The sequence below is a fragment of the Otolemur garnettii genome, unplaced genomic scaffold (assembly GCF_000181295.1).
Source record: "Otolemur garnettii isolate 467f Iridium unplaced genomic scaffold, OtoGar3 scaffold00079, whole genome shotgun sequence".
NCBI lineage: Eukaryota > Metazoa > Chordata > Mammalia > Primates > Galagidae > Otolemur > Otolemur garnettii.
The window spans coordinates 1355364-1367769 of record NW_003852474.1 but is presented as its reverse complement, the minus strand read 5'-3'; the positions used below and the strand labels follow the sequence as shown (position 1 = coordinate 1367769).

At 44.0% G+C, this 12406-nt stretch overlaps 1 protein-coding gene across 1 annotated transcript in view; it reads right to left on the bottom strand.

Moving 5' to 3' along the window:
• Positions 1–10409, bottom strand: part of ST6GAL2 (ST6 beta-galactoside alpha-2,6-sialyltransferase 2) — a 71740-nt gene extending 61331 nt beyond the window's left edge. The window contains exon 1 of the mRNA XM_023515792.1: positions 10361–10409. The gene's annotated coding sequence lies outside the window, so the exon portion shown is untranslated. The remainder of the gene's footprint in view (positions 1–10360) is intronic.
• Positions 10410–12406: the final 1997 nt, after the last annotated feature.

The window sequence follows — 12406 nt, the reverse complement described above, 5'->3', positions numbered from 1 at the left end:
TGCACTGTAGAATTTCCTTTGGATGACAAAAATTCCAAAGAGTCTATACAATTTTACTCTTTCATGTCCGATTAATTTACTTCTGAGCTAATTCCTTAAAACAATCTTCTAACAGAGTCTAACTATAATATCTAAAATAGCTTCTAGAACTATCCATCTGTCAGCGTTCACTTGCAATATTAAATTATTCCAAGTTCACAATTCAGAGGCTACAAAGTTAACTGTCAAATAAAATTAAAATCAGTTAATAAAGACAATTTATTTTCATAGTGTGTTTTTCCACCTAAATGTTACATGGTCAGCATTATTTGTAATTAACAGGACTATATTAAACATTAAAGCATAGCATACTGGCTTTTAGTATATTTTAAAATTTATGTTCGTTTCTCTGCTTATAGTTAACTGAAAGGAAAACCTGTAACATTGGATAACTGGCAAAACTAAGGTCTTATTAGCAACTCGAGGGTAGTTAATAACAAAATATACTTCATACAGCAAGCAAGTTTTAATGCTGAACAATAGTGAACTTTTCTATTTTAATAGCACAACTGATACTTTGTTCCTGGCTAATTCTGCCTTAATTCCTAAAAAAAAATGCTAAATTACTTAAAAGTTATTTTGTTTAAACTTCAACGTAAAGCATGTGACACAAAAGCAATTTCTTCTGTTATGAAAGAGAAGAGTTGTTATTCTTTGATGGACAGTTACCAAAAGCAGGTACAGGAGTCTTACAGGGCGTGGCTGCTGATATTTCGAGCTGCGGGTTATACAGGTACAGTTGGCTTATGAAAATTCGTCAAATTACACACACGCTTTTGTACACAGTTGGCATTGGCAGAGGATTTAATGAATTTAATGATTAACTTTTCCACCTGCAAATCCCTTGGTCAAGGTCTGGAGGTGAAGAAAACAAGACAGGTAAAGTAACTGCTTAAAGCCAGGGCAAACCTGAGCTTTAGGGAGCGTAGGCGTCCCAGCTTCCTTTCCATCCATGTGGCTCCCAGGAGCACATTACTGGGAAAGCATGTTTAGAGAGGAAGAAGAGGGAGAAGGAAGAGTTCAGCAGTCCCTATGGAGGATCAAAAAAGAAATAAATAAACAAAATATGAATAAACAGAAAACAAGTGTCAGGTGGAGGGTAGCGGTGATGACATGTTTCTCTGTAACCTACTCCCCCAAAATTGTATTTGACATCACCCATTTCTGGTTTGAAGATTAAGAGAGAAATTCATCAGTGTTACTGCCTACAATGCTGCATAGAGAGGTTTCAGGAGATCCTCTTATTGCCTTTTTGATTTGTAAACTGGAGATTGGCTAAGTTTGCTTCCTGTATGCCTTCTGGGATTCTCAGAAGGTGGTTTGGGGGCATTGTCCCACAGGTTGAGGAAATCTGGTATGTAGGCATACATGGGGCTGACTGTCATCTGCGGAAGATATGAAAGCCTAAAATCTCCAGACTGTTGTGCTCAAGGGCATCACTCACCCCAAGCAGGTGGGTGTTTGGCATATACTTGTGGCTGTGAATTTCCTATGGTTAATGTTAGTATCTACCTGCCATTCCACCATCACAAGCAATGGGCCCCACAACTTAGTCTCTGTTTTGGTACTGAGACTCTCAGTACCAAAACAGAGAAAATTTTATTTTGAAGAAAACAGTTGAACATACCAACGGGTTTAACCTCATCTTTGAAAAAAAAAAAATGTTTCCTTAGCACCAACACTGGATAAACAAGAGGACTGTATAAATACCTAAGTCATCAATCTTTATTTTCTACCCATAATATATAAAAGAATAAAGAGCAAACAAAAATGCACATAACTCCCTCCCTTCAGTTCTGTTCTACACGTCCCTCTCCCCACATACACCACTGAATTGTTACATGAGAGAAAAAATATGGGGCTTCATAGAAAATACATACCTGGGAAGGAAATCGATCAGCATTGGTATGTCTGTCAGTTCAGTATGGAATAATCTAAGGCATGGCCTTTGGCCAAGGTCCTACTGTCTGAGTTGGGCAGGGACCTGGAGGATGGCACTGCTAGTATCTGGCTGCATGTTGTTACCCAACACACTGGACATTCAGGGGCTGCTTACATACCATATATAGGGTGACCAGATTTTAACATCTGTAAGGTGGGACAACACGGCTGGGGGGTGGAGCGGGGGCGCAGGTAGGGGGGAGTGGGGGCGCGGGGCAGGGGACGGGGCAGGGCAGGGCCTGACAACAAGGCAAACTTTGATAAGCAGTTCTCGATAATCACTTCTCAGCAATTATTTATTACAGTTTAACATTATAAAATTAACAAAAATGATATAAAACTCATATTCTGGCGAAATAGCCATATGGCGGCCAAAAATCGTATATTCCCTTCTTGTTCTCCAGCCCGTTCGTGCATTCTTTCCAAAAATCGGGACTTTTTCAAAATGCCGCCGGACGCGGGACAAATTGTTGAAAAGCGGGACTGTCCTGCCAAAATCGGTACATCTGGTCACCCTAACCATATAGGCACAATGCAGGTAACTCCCAGACCAAATGTGTAAGCCATTCGCAATCAGTCCTCCACCTATGCAGACTAGCAAACCTTGGATGCCATCAAGCATGGATTTTAAATATTTGAGAAAAATAAATAAATAAAAAATAACAATACAACACTAAAAATAATGCAAGTTAGGCCAGGTGCCCTGGCTCATACCTGTAATCCTAGTACTTTGGGAAGCCAAGGTAGGAGGTTTACTTGAGGCCAGGAATTTGATACTACACTGGGCAACATAGCTAGACCCAGTCTCCACACACAATTTTTTTTTTTTTTAATTAGTTCAGTATGTGGGACGACTACTACTAAGGAAGCTGAGGCAGGAGGATCATTTGAGCCCAAGACTTTGAGGTTGCAGGGAATTATGATGATGCCACTGCACCCTAGCACAGATGACAGAGTGGAATCCTGTCTCAAATAAAAAAAATCATAATAGTGCAAATTTGGAAAAGTATAGAGTACAGCAACTATGTACATAGCATTCATACTGTATTAAGTGTTATAAGAAATCTGAAGTTGATTTAAAAGTTTGTAGGAAGATGTGTGGAGGTTACATGTAGATACTCTGTCTTTGATATCAGGGACTTAAGTGTGTGGATTTTGGTCGCCTGAGGGAGATCTTGGAATCAATCCTAAGAGACAACTATATTTCTACATTATAAACTCACTTATCATTTTCAACACAGTGTGGTAGGTGCAAGAGGGTTCTACTTTGGGCACAAGAATATTTGGGGTAAGGTGAGCCAGTTTAGTTTTGCCAGTAAAACACGCACAGGTTTCCATATTACAATTTAGGATTCTTGTAACCACTGCTTCAGAGGCACATTGTTCAATAGTCTGAAGTCTAAACCTTTCCTTTACCTACTTCTGGTTCTACATCTAATACTGGGCTTAACAGTTATGAGAGAATATTGGAAAAATTCAACCCCCCCAAATAATAATACCCCTGCTTTTTCTGTATATATATCCAACAGTGGTACATAGCGTGTTTACTAGGACATGATTATAGCATGGTGTGACGTGTTTTAATTCCATGGTACAAAGTGGAGAGTGAGGCAAGAGGCAAGTATAAAAATGTATGGATTTAACTTACAGAAGCAGTCACATTATTCGAAAGCCAAAAACCCTATAGACATTTTCCTCTTTCTATCAAGTCCGTTTTTCAAATTCTCCCACATCAAGTGGTTAACAAAATAACCCACTTAATGGCACCCCTCTGAATATTGTTACAACATACCAAGTATTGAGTCAGGTAAATTGCTTAATTAGTTTAACTCTCTCAGCTATTAATTTTGAACATTAGGCAGCAGAATATGTCTTTAACTATACAATGACTCAAAGGGGGACCACCTTTTGAAAAATGGAAATTACAGACCTACTTACACGATGTGTACATATTATATACATATATTAACATATTTCTAAAAGAAACCCATGTTGTTCTTGCCCACTTCCGATTCATTTATAAATTATTTAAAATTACCTTGGGAATTAGAAAGTCTAGTATTGTTTTAAAAAAAAAAATGAAACTCAGGCTTTTTGTCCTAATTCTTTTATCTAATGTCTACAGTGATTAAATAGGACACTATAATTCAGGGCAACTCCAAATATTCATCTGCTGTCCTGGGGAGAGACTGAGCCACCTGTAATACTTGGTCAACTTCAGATCGACCTAAAACATCTCCAGTAGTTCAGCCTCTTTTGTAGCAGCAAAGAGCTAAAAAATACATAGGATTTCAGTCATCAGCCCAGGGCCAGGTTCCCTGAGAGGCCTAGGTCAGGAGATAGTCTCAACAGTCAACCATATTCTGCAAACCACCAGAGGTACCCTGAAGATGCGACATTAGAAGTGCATTTACAAATATGACACTCACACTTGTTTAAATGCAGAAATACAAGTATGCTTTTCCCTATCGATTCTTATTTATACTAAATTAAAAGAAATGTTTAAACCTTAAGCAATTTTGTGAGCTTGCCACAAGCCACATATACTTTGGAACACAAAATTCACTCAGAGATAGGTGATACAGGACAAAAGAATGTTCTTTCAATCACCAGGACTGGGCTCTCCTCCTGACTTTGTTACCCAGCAGCTGTCATCCCAATAGTTAATGCTCAAGTGTCCCTAATTCAAGTTCCTACTTCTAACCACAGATGTAACAATGCACTGATGTGGGAGCTTACCCCTCCTGCCCTTGAGTGTGTACGCGTGAATGCGGGCACAAGTGCATTCTTTCCACTTGTGGGGATTTCTAGTGGAATACAGTTTCCCCAATTTAAAAATATAATTTATATAGCACAATCCTTCCTCTAGTAGTAAAAACAAATACATTCATTTACTCATAGGCCTCTATTTCCATTTTGTAATTGGGTAAACTCTACCATTTAGAAAATGAATCCTATATTAACTGTACTTTTTCCTACCCATTTGTGGTTAGAGGTACCAATAGAAGTTTTCAGCACATAATGATATACTTAAATTTCAGAAAAATCATCACTACACTTTCAAGAAAGCTGCTTTTCAAGTTTATTTCTAAATAATGAACGCTATTGGATTATCGGAGACTTACCTTTTCCCAAATTAAATTTATAGCCAAGTCATTTTAGAAACCGCAACAATTACCAACATGCAAGAACCTCTCTTTGAAACATTTGTATAATGTGAACGTGGAAAGCCAATTGCTTTAAATTTAATAAAGCATTTCCCTCTCAGGCTCAAATTGTGGAAGCAGCCTAGAGTAGAACTTAATGTGTGAATTAAAAAAATTCTGGAGGGTGGCGCCTGTGGCTCAAAGGAGTAGGGCGCCGGCCCCATGTACCCGAGGTGGTGGGTTTAAACCCAGCCCTGGCCAAAAACTGCCAAAAAAAAAAAAAAAATCTGGAAACTGAGGCTTATAATCAAGATACTGCAGGATTTTCCTTCACAGTGTATTCTCTGATGCTTTAGCCAATTTATAGTATTTTTTAATGTCCCGAGAGACCACTTTCAGAGCATGCTCTCTTCACCAACCCAATATCTCAAGGCAGATGGATAATTTTCTTGCAGCCAAAATTTTTCCTTGGATATGCCACACTTCATATCAGCCTAAATTGCATTCTAATACTGACAACATGAATGTTCCAAATTGCGTGCCCCATTTTCAAGTTGTAGCTCAAGCCTTCTGCTTCCAAGTTCTGATGAACACATGCTTTCTGCTCTCCTGCCATCACCTCCCATCCAGGGGGCTCAGTTTGGTTTAAGGACGTGAAAGCCCGCAGCAGCCACAGTTGCCCTCTGATCCCACACAATGCTAAGAGCAGTCATTTCTCTGTGCAGTGCAGTGATTTTCAATTGGTGTGCCACAAAAATTTTTTAAAATTAATTAAATTGTTTTTGAAAGAAGTTCAAATCACAGTAAGTACATTCCTTTTTTTCATTTTTTTTGATCAACATAATTCACGTGTGCTGTGGAAGTTTAAATTATAGGTTCAAGTGTGCTGTGAGATTAAAAAAAAAAAAAGTTGAAAAACGCTGATGCAGTGGATCTCAGTCAAACAGCATGGGCTTTGGACACTCAGACCCAGGCTCAAATCCCAGCTCTGTCAAGACACCTCATCTTTCCCAGGTTCAGTCTTCTCATCTGCAAATTGAGTATAATAACACCTCCCAGGGCTGTGGCTAAAGTGTACTTTGATAATCTATGCAAAGCAAATGGCAGGGTATGGTGCCCAATAAGTGCAAATCAGTTGCTATTATTATTCTTAGAATTGCTACTGTCCCCTGGGGCTGCAGAGAAATTAGCATTTAAATATGTCAGAATACACAATTATCAATTTTGTCCAATCGCAGGTCCAGAAGACAGGGTGGAGAGGATTTAGTCTAAGCCTTCCTTTTCAGCCCTAGACAGTGAGCTCTGGTGTGCCCAAGACTTCCTCCAGTGGTGGCTGCTGCAGGGGCACCAACCAAGAGCTTTTGTTTGCCACTTCATTCTCTAAGATAAAGTTCTGTGCAAAACTATAAACGCAGTCCGCATACCCTTTTATCTTTTTAGAGTTACTGGTGTATCTTGAATTTGGACTTCTTCCCTGGAGAAGACCACAGGGGGCAGCAGAAGCCAAGAGGGCACAGAACAGTTTTGTGGCGATAGCATTCCCACAGAGGGCAGCATGCTCATTTCCATCCATAGAGCCATTCCTCTCCAACCCAGGAAGCAATTGGTATGTGGGGAAACCAGAAACCTGCAGGTGGCCCCATGAAGACTGAAGTCCCAGAACTGCTGAGATCAAGTGGCCGGGCTGGTGCTAGACCAGATCACCCATTCTTACAAAACCTTAGGACTGCTCAGTACATAGCTCATGCCCTTTAAATGGATTTCACTCATGGACTAGGTAGGTTACAAGTATTGTGAACTGCAACTGTTCCCTATAAGTTGGATGGGGCTGAGAATTTTGGATTAGGGTAAAGTTTAGATCTGGGAAAAGGCTTAATAAATCCATGTTTCTCTGACAACTTTTGCCTTTGCACTGTACTTTACAAACAAGTCTCTTAAAAGTAGGAAAGACAGCTTTCAGAACAACAGCACCTATATTAAATCGAAAACATGGCAATCCATTAACAATAGCCAGTCATCTACACACCATTCAGTCCTTGCCACTGGCATCAACAGTTGGTGTTGAGAACATTGAAAATTTCTGTGCAAAGGCACACATCCGCTTCCCTTTCACTTTCCAAATTAGTACAGGATTTTATCTAGTTTTTCCTTTATAGTCATTTGTGAATTTCATCTCAATGTTTTTATCTTTTTTCCTTAGGACGAGCTGTTAGCTTTCGATGATTAAAAATATCAAAACTTAATAAACACTTGCCAGGAGGGCCCTATCTCTTTTTCTTAGACACTTATGCAAGTCAAATAAAGTACTTAATTTAATTTAAGCAATTAAATTTTGAGATCATATTGCAGAAGATCCAAGAGAGGGAAAAACACAGGAATTTGATCAGAATAACACAGTATACTTAGAAAGAAAATACATTTAAAAAAAAGACTGTCCCTATTATCATGCATAAGATATTTTTATTCAAAGTATCATGAATGAGGCAGCAAATTTGCAAATTAATTAAGAGTTTCCCAGAGGACAAATATCTCCAAGTTTTTGGAAAGGAACCCATCATTTATTTACCCACGCAGGAGCTGCAGAAGCCTATAAATGAGTTTGTCATTTCAGAGAAGATTTAAGCACTTGAGAAATGCTCGGATAAATTCTAGACCCAGAGGATAAAATTTCAGTCAGTATCAGTGTAAGCAATAGACCAGAGACTCACACACTTAAATCATCAGAGAAAGAGAAGAATTGGGGGGGCGGGGGGAGCACTCCAGAAATAAGCATGTACAGGGACTTTTCAGCAGCCCATTCACTATTTAACCAATCCGACTACTGGAATGGCCACAACTCCCTAGACTTCTACTTCTCTCTTTACTCCACAGAGTAACCCCTTTCCCTCTTAATTATACTCATCAGAAACTCAGCACAAGATGCTTTCCCTTTCCTGCAGAATGAATCATCCACATATTTTCTGATATTAAGTAACTTAGTCTTGAATCCTCCAGGCTAAAACCCCTCAAATTTTTTATCTTTGCTTCCTAGGTAGTGTGCACCACATACTAAACTTACCAAATGCTAGTCTCTGCTCTGAACTCTCTCTCAGCAAGAGTATCATCAGTCTAAGTTGGGCAGCTCAGAACTCCACTTAGCGTGATGGAGGCTCCTATCACAGTCTCAAGAACAGCTTCAACTCACAACTCTAGAATCTTTAACTGCACCAAACAAAAAGGTAAGATGCTACAACTTATATCTATTGCAATAAGAATCAGATTCTGAGTGCACTTTTTAACCTCTTTATAAAATTCAAGGAAATTCACTTATTAAGTTTTGCTCAGTTTCGAGCCCAATATCCATTCACCTGTATCAAGTTTTTCCAATGAATTAGTACAAAATGCAAGTCTTCCAGGGCTGTAAACATAGCTGTTGTCAGTTCCAGAAAAATGGGAGAGTGGATAAAAATAGGTTTAAGGCCATATAACGTTTTTCCATTCAAAAGGAGCATAAACCCTAAATTTGCAACAACAGAGTGATTATAGCACTGACTTTATTGGAATTCTTCCTTAGTCATAAACTGTATTTCAAACTTGCAAAAATGTTGACCAACATTTCAAAAAAATGTAAGCATCTAAGAACCCGAATAGGGCTTTTCAAATGTGCCGAAGGTACTTCAAACACACACACACACACACACACACACACACACCCCGCAGACCCAGCCCAGCCAGCCAGCGGAGTGGGGAACCCACATGCCCCTTCATGGTTAGAACAGCAGTGGTACAAGAGACAAAGATTTCGACCAAATTTGGTTTGCCTCTCGGCAAATTTTCGGCATAGCCAATAAAAATAAGTTCACAAAAATCCAGCCAAGCGTTACTTTTCCCCAAAAAGTGCTTCTCAGATTACAAAACAGCTTTCAAAGTTCAGCCTGACAAAACAAATATGGTACTAGGAGGAGAGTCCTGGAAGGCAATCACAAAAAGTCTCATTTAAATTCCTGGAAAGCACAGCTTCTCCAAACACAGCTATTCAGCTCTTTGGAAGGCATCACTGGGTGCAAACCGTGAGTGTAACTTCTCCCGGTCCCGCAGCACCCGCATGGTCAAACCCGAAGGAGCAGGATGTCACATTCCCTACTCCAAAGAATGAATCGAATATCCACTCTGTGCACGGTGGAAAGTAAAACAACCCAAAAGGAGAGTGTTCTGCCTGTCCAGGGCATAAGAATTAACACTCGGGTATTTAGGATTTTATAGATCCCCACTGCCCTAAACATTACAGCTACCGAGAACCAGAAATCAATAGAACACACTTTTTGTGATTTAAGAAGTGCAATTTTGCATGGGAGTGGTCTAGAAAAAGACAAATAAAAAGCTTCGCTCCCTCCCAGAGCCTAAATAGAATAAAATAAAAGATCACCGTTACTCCTCAGCCACAGTCTGTCTGTCCTTAAAGCGCAAGCCTTCCGGCACTCTCGCCCTGTCCAGAATTTCCTGCTTCTTCTCAAACCACCTTCAGCATCCCCCACACTCGGGTCTGGTCCCTTGTCTCTGAGTAGAACTCCGCGCTGAACAGATACCCCAGCAAGACGTCGCCTACCCTTCCCCCGTGCGCTCCCTTACCAGCCTTCTCCCCACGCTGCGCCCCGTAGCGCACAACACAGCAGTGCTCTGCGCTCCCCCGGCCGCGCAGCGCTGGACTCCGAGATGTGCGTGTCACATTTTATTCCCCGGCAGTCGCTCGGGCGCGCGCGCCACGCGCTCCCACACTCACACGGACGCCCGCTCGAGCGGGGATTCCGGGCCGGGGGCGCCAAACGCGCGCTGCAGAACTTGGGGGCTGCGGCCGCCGAAGGCGCGGCTGGAGTCCTCCTCGTGCCACTCCGGGGGCTCAGAGCGATCCCACGCTTGCGTCCCGGGCGGCCTGTGGGATCACCTCCTTGGGGCTGGGGCTGCTTCTCGCCTGCAGCAGCTGCAGGAGCGGGCGGCGGGGCGCGGTGGGCGGCTCGGCCTCGGAGCCGGCGCGAGGCTGCGCTTAGCCCCGCGCCGCGCGCTTCATTGTTCTGGGCAACGCCGCGGCGGCGGCGCCAGCGACGCGGGCGGCTGGAGGGACCGCGGGCCGGAGCTCCGGGGCGAGGAGGCGGCTCCCGGCCCCCGTACCGAGGCTGCGCGGCTCCCCAATCCCGAGCCCCGCGCCCCTGGGTTCCCACCCCCTCGGTCGCTTCTCGCCCTCCCCTCTCTCTGCTCACCTAGCGGGTGGGCGCCGAGCCCTGGGAAGTTGCGCTGCCCCTCCCCGCGCCCCCGGCCCGGCAGCTCAGCCCGTGGGCCAGCGCAGGCGGGGCGCTCCCCGGCTGCTCGCAGAGCCCTGCCCCTGGCAGAGAGTGATTGCAGACTTGGGCTGCGTAGGGCGGTGCGGGGCGGCGCGGCTGCCTAAACAGGCAGGTTGCTCCCTGGCCGCCGCCTTTATCCAGCCCTTGCTCCTCCGAGGGTTACCTGCACAGTGCCCGCCTGGTACCCCGGGGCACTTGGGTCCCTTTTGGTGGCAGAGATGCAGGAATGCTAACTAATAGACTGTGGCTGGCGGGGCGGGTAGTGCGAGCGCCCGGCCCCGCGGAAGTGAGTCTTTGTGTACTCCGCTGGCACACACACCCTCCTGCGGCGACCAAGGCCAGGGCTACCTGCGCACCAAGCAGTGCCCGCTAGCCGGCTGGGTGGGGCGCGGGGCAGCGCAGCATCCTCCCGGCCCTACTCCCTCTCTTTGTTCCTCCGGCTCGGCTAGGCTCCACGCTGCTGACTGGCCTTTGCCCTCGGAGCTTCTCCGAGGAGCTCCTCGGGTCTGGGATGGAGTTAGGAGCGGGCCACCTTCCATATAAGGGTCGTTCACGAAGTCGGGTGAGGGAGCCTCTTGGAGGCCGCCACCTGCCGGCCCTTCCACACAGCCGGACCCCAGCCCAGAGAGATACCGGAAAGTTATTGGGACCACGGCGCCCAGGGCACGTGGTGAACTGGCCCCGAGAGCCGGTGGCGGCAGTGGGCCCAGCAGCTGGAGACCCCGGGCGGGGCCGCGGAGAGGAGCAGATCGGGTGTCAGTCTGCTCGCGTGCGGAATGTCCATTTGTCACCGCGGCCCTTGCGTTTTATCCAGGCGGCTGCAGCTGGTCCCAGGACCGAAGACCGCGCTGCCCTTTGTTTGCTGGTAAACACTCTCCTCTGAACTTCATCGTGGCTCCGGGCGCGCGCCTGTGGCCGTGGTGCGCCCGGTTCCCCGTTCCACACCCCACGTCGGTTTTTGTGGAGACCCAGAGAGCTGATCAGGAGTGAGGGGCCCCCAGGTTGAGCAAGATTGAGATGGGTGATATTGCTACCTAGCGCCTTTCTCAGAAGGACTGCTTACTGATGTGCCACGGACCGCACCCCTCGGCCGCTGCAGAGAGGAACATTTTACAGACTCAGATCTTTCACTATTTATGTAAATTCGTTTCACTAATTGAGGCTTAAAAACAAATACTAGACCAGTCACCCAATTCATTCAGCAGAGTGCCTGCTTTGTGCCTAGGACTCGGAGCTAAACAGTAGGCGTGCAAAACTCCCTCAAAGAGTTTACAGAAATTTAAAACAACACAGGAATTAAACTAAAGCCGACTGGCTGAAATGCATTGTACTCAAACAAAAGTGTGGCCCTAAACCGCTTATTCAGTATTTTTCTAGTTGTATTAACTGTTTCTGACACTTGGAATTATGCAGAACTGGCTGAATGAACAATGTATCACGCAGTTTTGGGGGGAGGGGATAAAAAAAAAAACCCTGTATTCTGTAATAGGAAACACATATAGTGTGGCTACAAGTGACTGGCAACTGGGGGATGGGGGTGGGAGAAAGGAATAGTGCAGAAAGACCTGCTGCTCCCTTAACAGCAGAGGGGAGCAGGGTGCAAAACTCCGTGAGTCTCTCTGAGTTTTTTTTTCCTTTTGTGTAATGGATGTAATAGCAGCTACCTTCAAGGTTTATTGTAAGAAGTGGAGATAACGTGTTAAAAGTTTCTTCCCTTGGTCCCTGAAATGTGATACCTAATAAATTGTAGTAATTAATATATGATAGAAATCATTATTAGAACGTTTTGCCATAAAAGGGAAAAATATAGACACTTATTATGGTGTTTATATATTTTATACACTTCTGTTCTTTTGCATAAAGCTTGCCAAAGTTGATGTCTTTACTACCATAGAGACATTTTAATAAGCGAGAGTGGTGAATAACAAATTAGCTTTAGGATTGTAGGAAAATTATCATCTTAAG